Genomic DNA, 13,734 nt, shown 5'->3' with positions numbered 1-13,734 from the left:
TGTAGCAGATCGAACTATTGATTGATGGCAAATTATAAAGATTAATATAGCAAAATAATATGTATAGGAGATTTGATTACCTCCAAATAAAATGGATCAGGACGTGATCGTTGCCGCCGCGCGTTGAGTGGTCGATGCTTCTGCAAACTATAGAATAATCTCAGGAAGCAAATATTGCTAAAAGGAAGTTGGACATCAAAGTAAAGTAGGGCGAAGATTGTGCGAACTAGAAAAACAATATTATAAAAAGGAAGTTGGAGATCAAAGCAAAGTTAGAGACTTCCGCCTCTACGCTTAATCGCATATGACAATATTTTTTTTCGCGCGTTTTTTCGTTAGATGACTAATTAAAAATAATTAATATATATAATATAATTTAAAAACCACCCATTTTTAATAGGAATATTCTTCTCAACTCCCTAATAGTAAACATAAATTCCTCTTCGGTCTCCACATCGGAAAAAAAAAATTTATTTCTACTTCTTACGTATAAATTTTGTTTACTTAAAGTCTCTTTTAACTTTCTAATATAAATTGATTTATCTAATTATCCTCATTTTTTAATATAAAAAATATAAAATGAGATATAATTTCTCCTAAACTCAATATATTTTAATTAAAATATAATATATTTTTTATCACATTGAACACATATCTTTTTCTGCTTGACGCTAATACCAATCGATTAGTTTAAGCTAAATCTATGAAGTGAGAATGAACTTTTACACTTTGTACTTTTCATAAAAATCAATACTTGATTCCAGTTAAATAGTGCTAAAAAAATAAAGAATTATATTTTATTTTATCTTTTTATAGTTATAAAAATAAAGATAATTAGATGAATTGATAAGTAAAATTTATCTATAGGGAATGAAAAGGAATTTTTTCTAACGCGGAAACTCAGAAAAAAATTAAGTTTGTAATAGGGATTCGAAGGCATTTATAATTTTTAGTTCATTAAATCAGATCAATTAAATATAATTAATATATATAATACAATTACAAAAATGAATGTATCTAACTGTCAGTTACAAACTGTTGAGTATTTAAAAAAAGGACAACCCCGCTGCCACAGCGCCGCTGTCATGCCTCCACCATCCTTCCCCCCTCTTATTTCTTTTTCCCTTCTTCTTCTCCCAATTGATTCTTTTCTTCCCTTCACAGCCGCAGCAAACCTTTCCCTATTCTCCTCTTTCTTACCTCCATCAACGAGCAACAGCAGCAGCAGCCCGTTGCTGCCCTTTTCCCAGCCCACAACCAGCAGCACCCTAGTTGCTGCCCTATTTCTTGGCAGCCGTCGTTGGTGCTCGCTTAGCCACCAGCGAAGAGGGGAAACGTAACCTAGTTGCTGCTAACGAAGGAGTGAGCAGCCTTTTGCGGGCAACCCTTTTTCCACTTGTGCAAGCACAGCAATAAGATAGTCTCTTCTTCCTCATTTGTCCAAGAGCAATAGCTCTTCTTTTCTTCCAACAAGAACATCATCATTATTGTTGCCCTTCTGTTTTTCTTTTCCAACCAATAGCAGTAACCCTTTCTGTGCCACTAAAGAGGGCAGCTCCTTAGAGGGTGTATTTTGTATTGTAAGTTAATCGAATCGTGGTTAGGAAGGGTAAATAATTAGTTAATAATAAAAGTCTCATTTAGGAATGTGGAGTAACACTATGAAAAAATTTGCGAATAGTGACGAGAGTACTGACGAAATTATATTCCTGTCATTAGTCCCTGAAGGAATGTGGTTCTGTCATATGTCCCCAATGGATTACCGATTTCGTTGTAAGGCCCCCGACGGAGTTGAGATTCCGTCGGCCACTCACCATATGGATTTTTTTTTCCAACCGTTTGCTAATGAAAAAAAAAATCAATATGATAAATGACCGATAGAATCATAATTTCATCAGGGCCTTATGACAAAATTGGTATTCTGTCATTGATCTCCGATGGAAATGAGATTCTGTCGATAATTTATCGTATCAAAAAATTTAATCGATTAGTAATTACAGACGAAATTGAGATTCGTCAGTTATCCATGACGAAAATGAAATCCTGTCGACAATCCTCAGTGGAATTGGTATTCCGTCAGGAATATATAATCGACAGAATTGGTATTACGTCGGTAGTATCGGGATGAAACCCTAATTTTTCTTAAGGGCATAGCCCTCTTCCAATGGTAATCTCGACAATCGGCTATGGCGTATCTTCGGTGACATCTTCAATCTAGGTATGCTCCTCTCTCTCCGTTGTCCTCTTTTCTTTTCCCTTCAGCTAACGGTCGGGAGCTCACGGTCAGTAGCTTGGCCAGCGATGATTGCCGACAGAATTGTGGAACTGTGGATTCCACCGGTGATTGCCGATGAAAAACATTGTTCCGTCGGTATGACTCGTAATAAACACCTAATGGAAATCATTATTCCGTTGGTGGTCATCGATGGAATCATATATTTCTTCGGTAGTATTAACTACGGAAATCACTATTCCGTCGGTTATTTACAATGGAGATAATGATTCTGTTGGTAATATTAACTACGGAAACATACCCTCTGTTGGTACATTTAATTGCTGAATTGTTCCTTTGTTGGGAATTTTTGATGGAATTAGAATTCCATCGGTAAGTTCTGTCTACGACCCAATATATTACAATGTCTTAGATTTAGCTGTTATTACGTCATTGTCGACCTATACTAATAGAATAGAGATGAAATTTTTCAGTCGTTATAAGCTGATTTTTTATAGTGGGATATGAGATTGCAAGATAAAAAATAGTAATCTGTCAGCTTCGAGATCGAATGGAGTAGTTATTTTTGATATTATGTTTGTAGAAACAAGATCGAGTGGAGCACGGTAATCTGTCAAACTCTAAGCTTTTGCGGTATATAAAGTGAGTACATATATCCTTTGACTCTTATACATTTATTCTTGTGCATGAATAAATAGGTTATATATATACTTGTATAATTATTTTAAAAAGGGGATTAAAATGATATTACAAATAGCAAAATGGGTTAAAATTCTTTCCACTGCTTATTTTGAAAAGAAAAAAAAACAAGTTCTAAATAGGAAAGAGACACGTGCTAGTCACCCCCTCTAGCACTTCCCACGATCCTACATTATGATCCCTCAAACAGGTCCTTTTTCGAGATAGATAATGTCAAATTTATTGAGGATGGTGAAAGCACCAATGTTAGGAATATATCTTTTGAAGAAGAGAGCATTGGTGATCCTTCAATGATCACTACTAGTACATCTAGTAGTGGCATGGTATTCATACCCTATGCCATTGGAGTGTACATTCAGTAAGAATAGTGAGCCAAAATATTCTCATGCCACCTCTAGTACAAATTAAGGAATCATCTATTCAGATTGAGGTATTATCTCCTATGGTTGAGCAAGTGTCTCAAACACATCCCTTTTAGAGATGGATAATGCCAAATTTATTGAGGATAATGAAAGCACTAATATTAGAGATATATCTTTTGAAGAAGAGAGCATTGGTGATCCTTCAGTAATCACTAGTAGTGGTATGATAATCATACCCTACACCATTGGAGTTGCACATTCATTGGGAATAGTAAATCAAGATATTCTTACGTCACTTCTAGTACAAATGGAGGGATCATCTACTCAGATTGAGGTATTACCTCCTATAGTTGAGCAAGTGCCCCCAACCACCTCATATACAAGTGCCACTGAGGAGATCAACTATATCATGTGATTATGTTTATCTCTAGAAGCATGAGTTTGACATAGGATTGGAGAGTGAACCCAAATCTTTCTAAGAAGGGAAACAATGTCCTAACCCTGAAATATGGACTGAAGCCATGAAGAAAGAGATAAAGTCCTTGACAGACAATGACGTTTAGGAACTTGTTAAATTAATTGAATGAGCGAAACTTGTTGGTTGTAAATAGATATTTAAAATCAAATAGGATTCAAAGAGCAATGTCGAAAAGTATAAAGCTCATCTTATTGCTAAGGGATTCACTTAGAAGGAAGATATTGATTACAAGAAAACTTTCTCATTTGTTTTGACAAAAGACTCTCTTAGGGTGATTATGACACTTGTAGCTCATCATGACTTGAATTTACACCAAATGGATATAAAGATTGCATTCCTCAATAATGATATTGAAGAGACTATATACATGGTGCAGCTAGAGAATTTTTTTAATCTAAATATTCAAAGCACCTAGTATGTAAGTTAAAGAAGTTCATTTATGATTTAAAACATGCATCCCATTTTAAGGAGAACTCAGTTGATCAATGTATATATGTCAAGTTTAGTGGAAATAAGTTTGTTATATTTGTCATATTTGTAGATGATATTTTGTTAGTAAACAATAATAAGAGTTTGTTGTATGAAACCTAGTCATTTCTATCATGTAACTTTGAAATAAGGGATTTTGGTGAAACATCTTTTGTATTAGACATACAAATATGTTGTGATCTTTCAAGGGGTACTTGGACCTTCAAAAAAGGTCAATATTAAAAAGGTGCTCAATTGGTATGGTAGGCAGAAGTGTACTCCTTGTGATACACTTGTAGTTAGGGATAATAAATTTAGCTTGTAATAATGTCCACAATGTGAACTTGAAATAATAGAAATGTAGAAACTTCCTTATGCATCGGTTGTTGGAAGTCTCATGTATGTAGAAGTATATACACATTCAGATATTGCATACACAGTAGATGTTAGGAAAAAATATAAGTAACCCTGAACTAGAGTATTGGAAAACTATAAAAAGTTTTATGTGGTATTTATAAAGAACAAAGAATTACATGCTCACTTATCGAAGATCAGGTCATCTAAAGGTCATTGAATATTCAATCTTTGATTTTGCTGGATGCTTGTGTTAGTATAGTTGATTATTATTATGTAAGGGTAGACTAGTCTTTTCTTGTTATTACTTTTGTTGTCTATTTATATCCCTCTGTTCTTTGTAAACCCTAAGATTTTGTAATACAATTTGCCATAACCTCCTTTTGTGGCTATCTCCTTCTCTTTGTGTTGTCGTTTGCATTCTATTTGCATTCATTACTTTATTCACATGGTGTCAAAGCAATCCATCTCATTGCATAACAAGGAAGGAAAAAATTTTATTTTTGAAATTCTTTGAGGAAGAAGTAGAAGAATTACATTTTATTGAGTTTCAACTGTTGGATTGCCTTAAAACTTTGAGGGAATGTTCCTCACATCTAAGGCTACATTTGAAATGGTAGAGATCAGATTTTAAATCCTTTAAGTCCACCTGATGATTAAAAAATGTGGTTGTTGATTTTGGTACATATATTTCTTTTATTATTATAATGATTAATACATTTTGAATGGTGGAGATCAGATTTTGAATCCTTTAAGTCCACCTGACGATTGAAAAACATGACTGTTGATTCTGGTACATATATTACTTTATTGCTATAATGACTGATGCAAAAGATGATTCACTTCAGTCTATTAGTGTGCAATTGAATGGGCAAACTTACTTCTATTAGAGAGTTATGTGATGAGGAATTTCTTGAAAGGCAAATGAATGTAGGGGTATGTTTTCGGAACCTGTGTCAAACCTGTAGATAGTAAAGATGAAAAATATGTAGAACAACTAGATGTCTGGGAAGATTGCAATTCGAAAATTATCACTTGGATCAACAACTCTGTGTTATAATCAATTGACATCCAACTTGCAAAGTATGAACCTGCCTAGAAAGTTTGGGATCACTTAGAAAGATTGTATACTCATTCTAATTTTGCAAAACAGTATCAATTGAAGATAGATATTCGTGCTCTACAACAAAATAGTATGAGTGTTCAGAAATGTTACTCTCCAATGCCTAACCTTTGGGATCAGTTATCACTTACAGAATCTGCACAATTGCGAGAGTTTGTTCCATATGTTGCTTGTAGTGAAGAACAACACTTTATTCATTTTATAATGGCTCTTCAACATGATTGTGAGGGTTTTTGTGGAACCATTTTGCATCACAATCAGCATCCTTCTGTTGGCTCTGTGAACAATGAGCTGCTAGATGAAGAAATTCACCTGAAGTCTCGAGGTGAAAAAGAAAGCACAGAAAAAAGGATTCTTCTTCCTCCCAATCCTTTTGTTTTTGTTGCCCAGCCCAGGCCTCCTTCTAGCAATTAGAATAGATCTCAAACAAATGTCGGTTATGATGAGCGCAGTTTTTGCAAGTAAAAGGGTCATTGGAAGGCGTAGTGTCCCAAGTTGTTAAATGAAACGTTACCATCGCAACAATCTTCTCCTTCGAATCTGGTAGCTAACTACAACAACGATTCATTAAAACTAGAGAATCCAACATGGCAGCAGTTCCTCCTATAGACTTTGGAATGACTCAATCATCTAATGCTAAAATTATTGCTCTTACCGAACAGTTTTAGAAGTTCCTTGCATCTCAGTTACATGCCATGTCTGCCTCCTCTCACATAGGTTTTTCCTCTACTGGTACCTTAGGTATACATTTCCCTATCCGGATCCTTAATTCAGGAGCTTCACATCATATGTCACCTAATGCTAATTCTTTTGTATTTGTAAATTCATCTCCTTCCGTGCTAGTCATGACCGTTGATGGTACTCTTATGCCATTAGCTGGTGTTGGTTCTATTTGTATGCCTAATTTGCCTCTATCTTATGTATATCATATTCCTAATCTTAACTTGAATCTTGTCTTAGTTGGTCAATTATGTGATTTTGGCTTCTCAATTTCTTTTAATACATCTTTATGTTATGTGCACGATCGGTGGTCCCAAAAGCAAATTGGGATATGTCGTAGGCAGGGAGGACTGTATCTATTAGAAGAGCTGAAAGTTCCAAATATTGCAATTTCTAGTATTGATTTGTCATCCTTTCGATTAAACTTTACTTCTTATTTTTATTTGTGACATTCTTATCTTGGACATGTTTCTTCTTCTCTTTTGATATACTTAGTTTCTAGGGAAATTACAAACTCACGATATCTCAGATTGTTGAGGTTGCAAATTGGTGAAAATTTCTGTTTTACCTTTCAATAGAAGTACTTTTGTTTCTCTTGCATCATTTGAGTTGGTTCATTATGATGTGTGGGGTCCATCTCTAATTCGTACAAAAGATGATCCCATTGCTATGTTTACTTTATTGATGATTGTACTCATTACAATTAGGTTATCTTATAAAACATCAATTTGATGTTTTTTGGTATTATCATATGTTTCATGTCATAGTAAAAACTCAACATGATGCTATTGTTAAATGATTTCGATGTGATTTGGGTGGTAAATATACATCTAATTTTTTTTTAACTACTTGCATAAGATGATACATTTCATCAAAGTTCTTGTACTGAAACTTTGGAATAAATGGTGTTGCTGAAAGAAAATATAGACATATTGTTGAAACTGCACATTCTCTCTTATTATCTACATATATTCCTAGTGAATTCTGGGGGAAAGCTATTCTTACTATAGTCCATTCTATCAATCGAATTATATCTTCTATTACATCCAGTTTGTCTCCTTTTGAAAAATTATATGGTTATGTTCTTGATTATTTTGTGTTAAGAGTTTTTGGATCCACATGTTTTGTCCTCCATCCTTATGTTGAGTGTAGTAAGCTTAGTTCTTGATCCGCTCTTTATGTTTTTCTTGGCTATGACGAGGGTTAAAAGGGATACAAATGCTATAATCCAGTTTGTGAAAAACTTTATGTCTTGCATCATTTCTTGAACACATACCATTTTATGTCATTTCCTCTGATACTCCTAATCTTTAAAAATTTGAACTCACTCGTATTGATCCCTTTTGCACCAACTCCGATGATATGTCATCTCATGCTTCCCCACAATTAGAGCACCCTAGAACCTCTTCTTCTGATGATGTTACTTGTAGGATTAACACTCATATAGATTCTAGTCATCAACTTATTGATGATCACTCTGTTCCTACTACTCCCCATGACGCTCATGTGATAACGGATCCTCCTCTTCGTTACCCTCAACGATCTAATAAGTCCACTCAATTACTTGATTTTATGTATTCTATTTATTCTAGTTCTTACTCTTCTTTTTTTTGGCTTTTATTCACCAATTTTTTGAGTCCTCCTCTTATAGAGAGGCTGCTCTTGATATTCTTTGGCAACAGGCTATGGTAGAGGAACTTTCAACTTTGCATCAAAAAATAGTTGGGATCTTATTCCTCTTCCTTTACGAAAGTGTAAGATCGGTTCTCAATGGATGTATAAGATCAAAACTAAATATGATGGGTCAGGTGAGCGGTATAAAGATCATTTAGTTGCTAAAGAATTTTTCCAACAGTATGATATGAATTACGAGGAAACTTTTGCTCCAGTTTCCAAGCTTATTACTATCCGTACTCTCATACAGTTGCATCAGTTCGTTAGCGGTCTATTTTTTAAATGAATGTTAAAAATGATTTTTTTTAAATGATGATATTCAAGAAGAAGTTTACATGATGCCTCCACCAGGTGTCGCTCACAATCCTGGTGAAGTTTGTAGACTAAAGAAGACTCTTTACAGCCTTAAACAAGCTTCTCGAGGTTGGTTTGACAAGTTCTCCATTATGATTACATCTCTTGGCTTTCTTCCTAGATAGTATAACTCTACTCTTTTTGTTCATTGCACTTCGTTAGGTTGGAAGTTACTCTCTCTCTATATTGATGATATGATTATTACAAGGGACAATATAAATGGAATAACAGAGTTGAAATTGCATTTGGCTCGTGAGTTTGAGATGAAAGATTTGGGTCCTCTGTATTATTTTTTTGGGAATTAAAGTAACCTATTCTCCTCATGACCATCTTCTGTCACAATCTGAATATATTGGTGATATTTTGGAATAAGCTCGTCTATCTGACGCTCGCACTATTGATACTCCACTTGAGGTTAATGCTCGGTACTCTTCTACTGATGGTGTTCTCTTATCAAATCCTTCTTTATATCTCACTCTAGTTGACAGTCTAGTGTATCTCACCATCACTATACCTGATATTTCTTGTGATGTTCACATTGTCAACCAGTTTGTTGTTTCTCCCGCTACAACACATTGGGGAGCTGTGCTTTGCATCCTTCGATATCTTCGAGGTGCCCAATTTCATAGTCTTCTTTATCCTTCCACTTCTACCTTAGATCTACACGTCTACTCAGATGCAGATTGTAGTGGTGATTCTATAGATTATAAGTCTACCACTGGATTTTATGCCTTCTTGAAAGACTTATGTTGGTACAATAATGTCTCAGAAGTTTCAATGATTGACAATTATATAAGTTTAGGTTGATACGTTGGAGCTAAATTGATTTACGAGTGTGCAAATGAAAGAAGTCTAAGAAGGTCGAAGATATGATTCTTGGCATGAAGATCCGGAGATGAGGAAACTCCAGGCGTAAAGTCCAGGGAAAGGTCGAGGGTCGGTTTCTTGGTATGAAGACATAGAGGTGAGGAAGCTCTAGGCACAAAGTCTACGGAAGTCAAGAACCAGTTTTTGGCATGAAGACCCAGAAATGAGGAAGTTGCAGGCACAAATGCCAAGGAACATGAGATTCATCTGGCATGAGGTACTTGGGATAGATTGAATATAAAAAAGGAGTGTGTTCCAGGGTTTAGGGGTGAACACCCAAAACCTAGAATGCATCAATCAATTGGCACGAATTTCCAATCGATTGGTCATCAAACTCAAGCATACAGAAAGCTCCATGATTGATTGGTTGATCAATTGGGTGAATACCAATCAATTGGTTAATCAATCAAGAGACTTTCTTCGCAGAAACAAAAAGCTCCATGATCAATTGGTTGATCGATTGGGTGAATATCAATCGATTGGATCATCGATCAAGAGACTTTGTTTGCAAAAACAGAAAGCTCCATGATCAATTAGCTAATCGATTAAGATGGTTAATTGATTGATGCTTAATACTAATCGATTGTGATTCAAAATATATCAATCTCAGCCATTAAATATAAAGTCAATAGCTTTGAACGGATAGTTTGTAATCGATTGAGCATTCACTTAATCTATTGATGGCGACCAAAAAGTAGAGAAACAGATCGATTCTGAAGTGTTTAAAAAGGGAATTTGGCTATGAAACTGGGATACTATTCCATTGCCATCTTTCTGCTCATCTCAGTCTCAAGCTCTCATCCTCAAGATCTTTAAGCAACCAAGAGAAGGAGAACTAAGCCAAAACTTGTAACCTTTCCATTCTTCTTCTCCTTTGTTGCTATTTTCATTTGAGAGCTTTGAAAGCTTGTTGTAACAGGTTTCTCTACCTTCAATGTTATTCCAAGAAGAAGAGTTTATAATGGAATCTATGATTACTAGTGTGGACCCTTGGATTAGTTACTTCAAGGAAGTGGAGACCAAGAAAATCAACATATTAGCATTGTGGTGTGCTTAGCTTTAAATATCCGTTGCCCGAAGCGAGCTATTCACCCCTAGCTCTACCAGTCCTAACAAGTGGTATCAGAGACTGAACTACCAGAAGGTCTAACCGTCGATTGTGCACAAGAACTATGGTCTAATCGAGCTATGTGAATAGAACATTAACCTCAAACAAAGGAAGTGGGGGCTCTCGTGTCTAGATCAAGGACCAGACATTAGGCAAGAAGTCCTAGTGGACAACCAGGCAGAGAAGCCCTAGTTGCAGTTAGGCAAGAAAGACTTAATAAATTAGTTGGACTGAGTGGCAAGGAAGTTCTAGTATGTCACATGGGCCGAGGGGCATAAAGACCTAGTAGGTTGGTAGGACCAAGGGATGGGAAAGATTTAGTGGGTCGAGGATCGAATGTCAAACGGATAGGCTTTCCGCTTGAAGGGGGTCCTGTGGTCCTTCGTTTGAGGGAGGTATTGTTAGGATTGCAAGATTACAAATAAAGTTCCACATTAAAAATACATGGAAAAGATCATGGATTTAAAAGAAGAAGATATCTTCCTTGGTATGAGGCCTTTTGTGTAGAGCTCAAAATTAAATCCTTGAAGGCTTGGACCTAAAGTGGACAATATTATACCATTGTAGAGATATTTGAATTCTTTTGGACCTAACAACATCATTATCTCTTGGAAGAGTAAAAAAAAAAGAAAATGTTGTCTTTGTAAGTATCTCAGGATAGTTTTGATGTGTTAAGTTAGGTTCTGTGTTGTTTTGATGTCTTGTGGCTGAGTGTGTAGGAATTTAGGAACACAAGAAGCCGAGCGGAAGATATAGCGAGGGAGAATAATGACATGGAAAGTAAGTCGATTGGCTTGGTGTATCTGAGGAACGAGGAGCTGTGGAAAAGTACACCGATGGAGTGAGAAGGATGTACGAGGCACATCCAAAGGATGAGAAGCGATGAGGAAGTCTACTCGAGGAGAAGGACGAAGTTGAGTTCTGGTGAACTCAATTCTAGATGTTCGGACCATCACCTAAAAGGAGCAGAAGTTAGGGAATGGTCAACACGGAGGTTAACCATTCCAGCTTGTTTAGTCGACCGAAAGAATGGATCTCTTGATCGAACCTAAGCATGGATCGATAGACCGATCACAAGGATCAGTTGATTGAACGTCGGATCAGAAGCATGAACTCATCAGGTCAGATAAGTCGAAGGAAGATTGGAGGTTCAGTTGACCGATCAAGAGGATCAGTCGATTGAACACAAGTTTGATATGGAGAGGTTGGATCTAGATGTGAAGCTAGAAAGGTTCAAAGGTTCAGTCTACCGATCAAAAGGATCAGTCAACGGATAAACTTCGGATTGCGATAACTGATCGCAAACGATCAGTTCGACCAGGAAAGCTATAAATAGGGTTGTGCACTCGATTATAAAAAACACACTCGTGTTTACCTTTTTTACTATATTTCATTTATGTACTCAACTATTGTGAGAGACTACTCTGTCCGAAGGAGATTGTTACTGGAGCTTCAATAGTCTTGCATTAATAACTACCTTGGTTGTAACTAAGTAAAACCCTATCTCTTTCGTTTATGTTATTTATTCTAACTTAATGTGTGTGTGTCCTTGCTAAGCTGGTTAGAAAGAGAAGTTAGTTTTTAATTGCAGATTATTCATCCTCTCTTGTCGGTCAACTTGGTCCTACAATTGGTATTAGAGTCATACTACTTTTGGAGGACTAATGGCCGACTAAAGAAATAATAAGATGGCTGGATCAAGCATTCATCCATCAAAATTCGAGAGGAAGTTCACGCTTTGAAAGCGTAAAATGGAGGTATATTTTAAAACCACCTTTGATATTTAATTAACAATAAAATATGGTTTTGAAGTACCTAGAAATGAGGATGAAGAAGAAAAAGAAAAGCATCTTTGGAACAAGAAACAACAAACCAAGTTCATGGTGAATGGTAAGGCAGAGTTTCACCTTCTAAGCGTACTACTGCACAACGAAGTCAACCAGATCGACACGTGTAGCTTTGTGAAAGAATTTTAGGAGAAGGTCTTAGCACTCCATGAAAGAACATCGGAAATCAAGCTAGCCAAAAGAGATGTACTACGAAATCAACCGAGTAACCTCCAACTGGAGAAAGGTGAGTCAGTTGCCCATTTGCAAGTAAGGATCAAGGAGCTCATCATCATGCTCACAAATCTCAAAGAAATAGTAACTAATTGAGAATCAATACGGTTTACTCTAAATGTGTTACCAAGAACTCTAATGTGGTCTTCTGTTATTGATTCATATTATATCTTAAAGGATCTGGAGGTAAGTACATTAGATAATTTATTCTCAACTTTGGAACTTCACGAGTCTAGATGTGCAAGTCTAAAAGAGAAGAATATGTGCATTCAAAGCTAATAAGATAGAACCGGAATCAGAATTATCCCTCAACGAAGATGAAGAAGCTTTTATGGTAGGAAAGTTTTCAAAGTATCAAAGCTTCTAAGGAAAAGAATAAAAGTAAGATGTTACAACTTCAATGAAAAGGGGTATATCAAAGACAATTGTCCGAAACTGAAGAGCAACGAGAAAGAGAAGGACAAAAGTACAAGAAGGACAAAATAAAAAATCTCAAGGCAACATGTAGCGACTCGTCGTCATCCGAGTCTGAGGCAAAACAATACGCCGCACTAGTACTAATGGCTAGCCACCAAGAAGAAGAAGATGAAGTCACATTGGAAGAGAGCATCGATCAAGGGGGAACATCTACCTACCCTTAGATCAACTTTATGATGCTATAAAGATATTAAGTAGATCATTATGTAAATTAAGAACTAAACACATTGAGTTGAAGAAAGCTAAAATTGATCTAGAAAATAAGTTAGCTATTTCTTGCTCAAAAGAAGATTTTGATAAGATGGAAATTAAAAATGAAAAATTAAAAAATCAAATATAAATATTAGAAAAGAATTATGTATGCTCAAATATGGTACAAGTTCAAAATTTTAGAAATTATGGAGGTTTAAATTAGTATGTTAAAAATCACAGGGGCAAATTAAAAATATTCCTAATTTCAAATTTTTATAAAAAATACTTGATAAATTTAGTAGGTAAGAATTTGTTTTGAATTCCGAAATCAATTTTGACCTATTAAATATTTAGTTTACTAAAATCTGTTTTGACATTATTGAAATTTTCTTTCATAAACCTTCTATTCATTTTTTTTGTTTAAATTTTTTCTCTGATAAATAAATAAATGTATTTTCTGTCAACAGAAAAAAAATCAAAATTTTTCCACCGTTATATGATATTTTATGCATTTATGATCGAAAAATGGAAATTTTAAATTAAAATTTTTTGAAGATTGGTTTCT

At 35.3% G+C, this 13,734-nt stretch overlaps 1 protein-coding gene across 5 annotated transcripts in view; it reads right to left on the bottom strand.

Moving 5' to 3' along the window:
• Positions 1-13,734, bottom strand: part of LOC122015659 (putative disease resistance protein RGA4) — a 73,938-nt gene that overhangs the window by 45,248 nt on the left and 14,956 nt on the right. For 4 of the 5 annotated variants that reach the window (XR_006120944.1, XR_006120945.1, XM_042572666.1 and 1 more), the window contains exon 3: positions 81-147. The gene's annotated coding sequence lies outside the window, so the exon portion shown is untranslated. The remainder of the gene's footprint in view (positions 1-80; positions 148-13,734) is intronic. The other variant, XM_042572679.1, reaches the window with a different exon arrangement.

This window comes from Zingiber officinale, chromosome 1A (assembly GCF_018446385.1).
Source record: "Zingiber officinale cultivar Zhangliang chromosome 1A, Zo_v1.1, whole genome shotgun sequence".
NCBI lineage: Eukaryota > Viridiplantae > Streptophyta > Magnoliopsida > Zingiberales > Zingiberaceae > Zingiber > Zingiber officinale.
The sequence above is the reverse complement of the archived record's forward strand: the minus strand, read 5'-3'. Positions and strand labels throughout refer to the sequence as shown.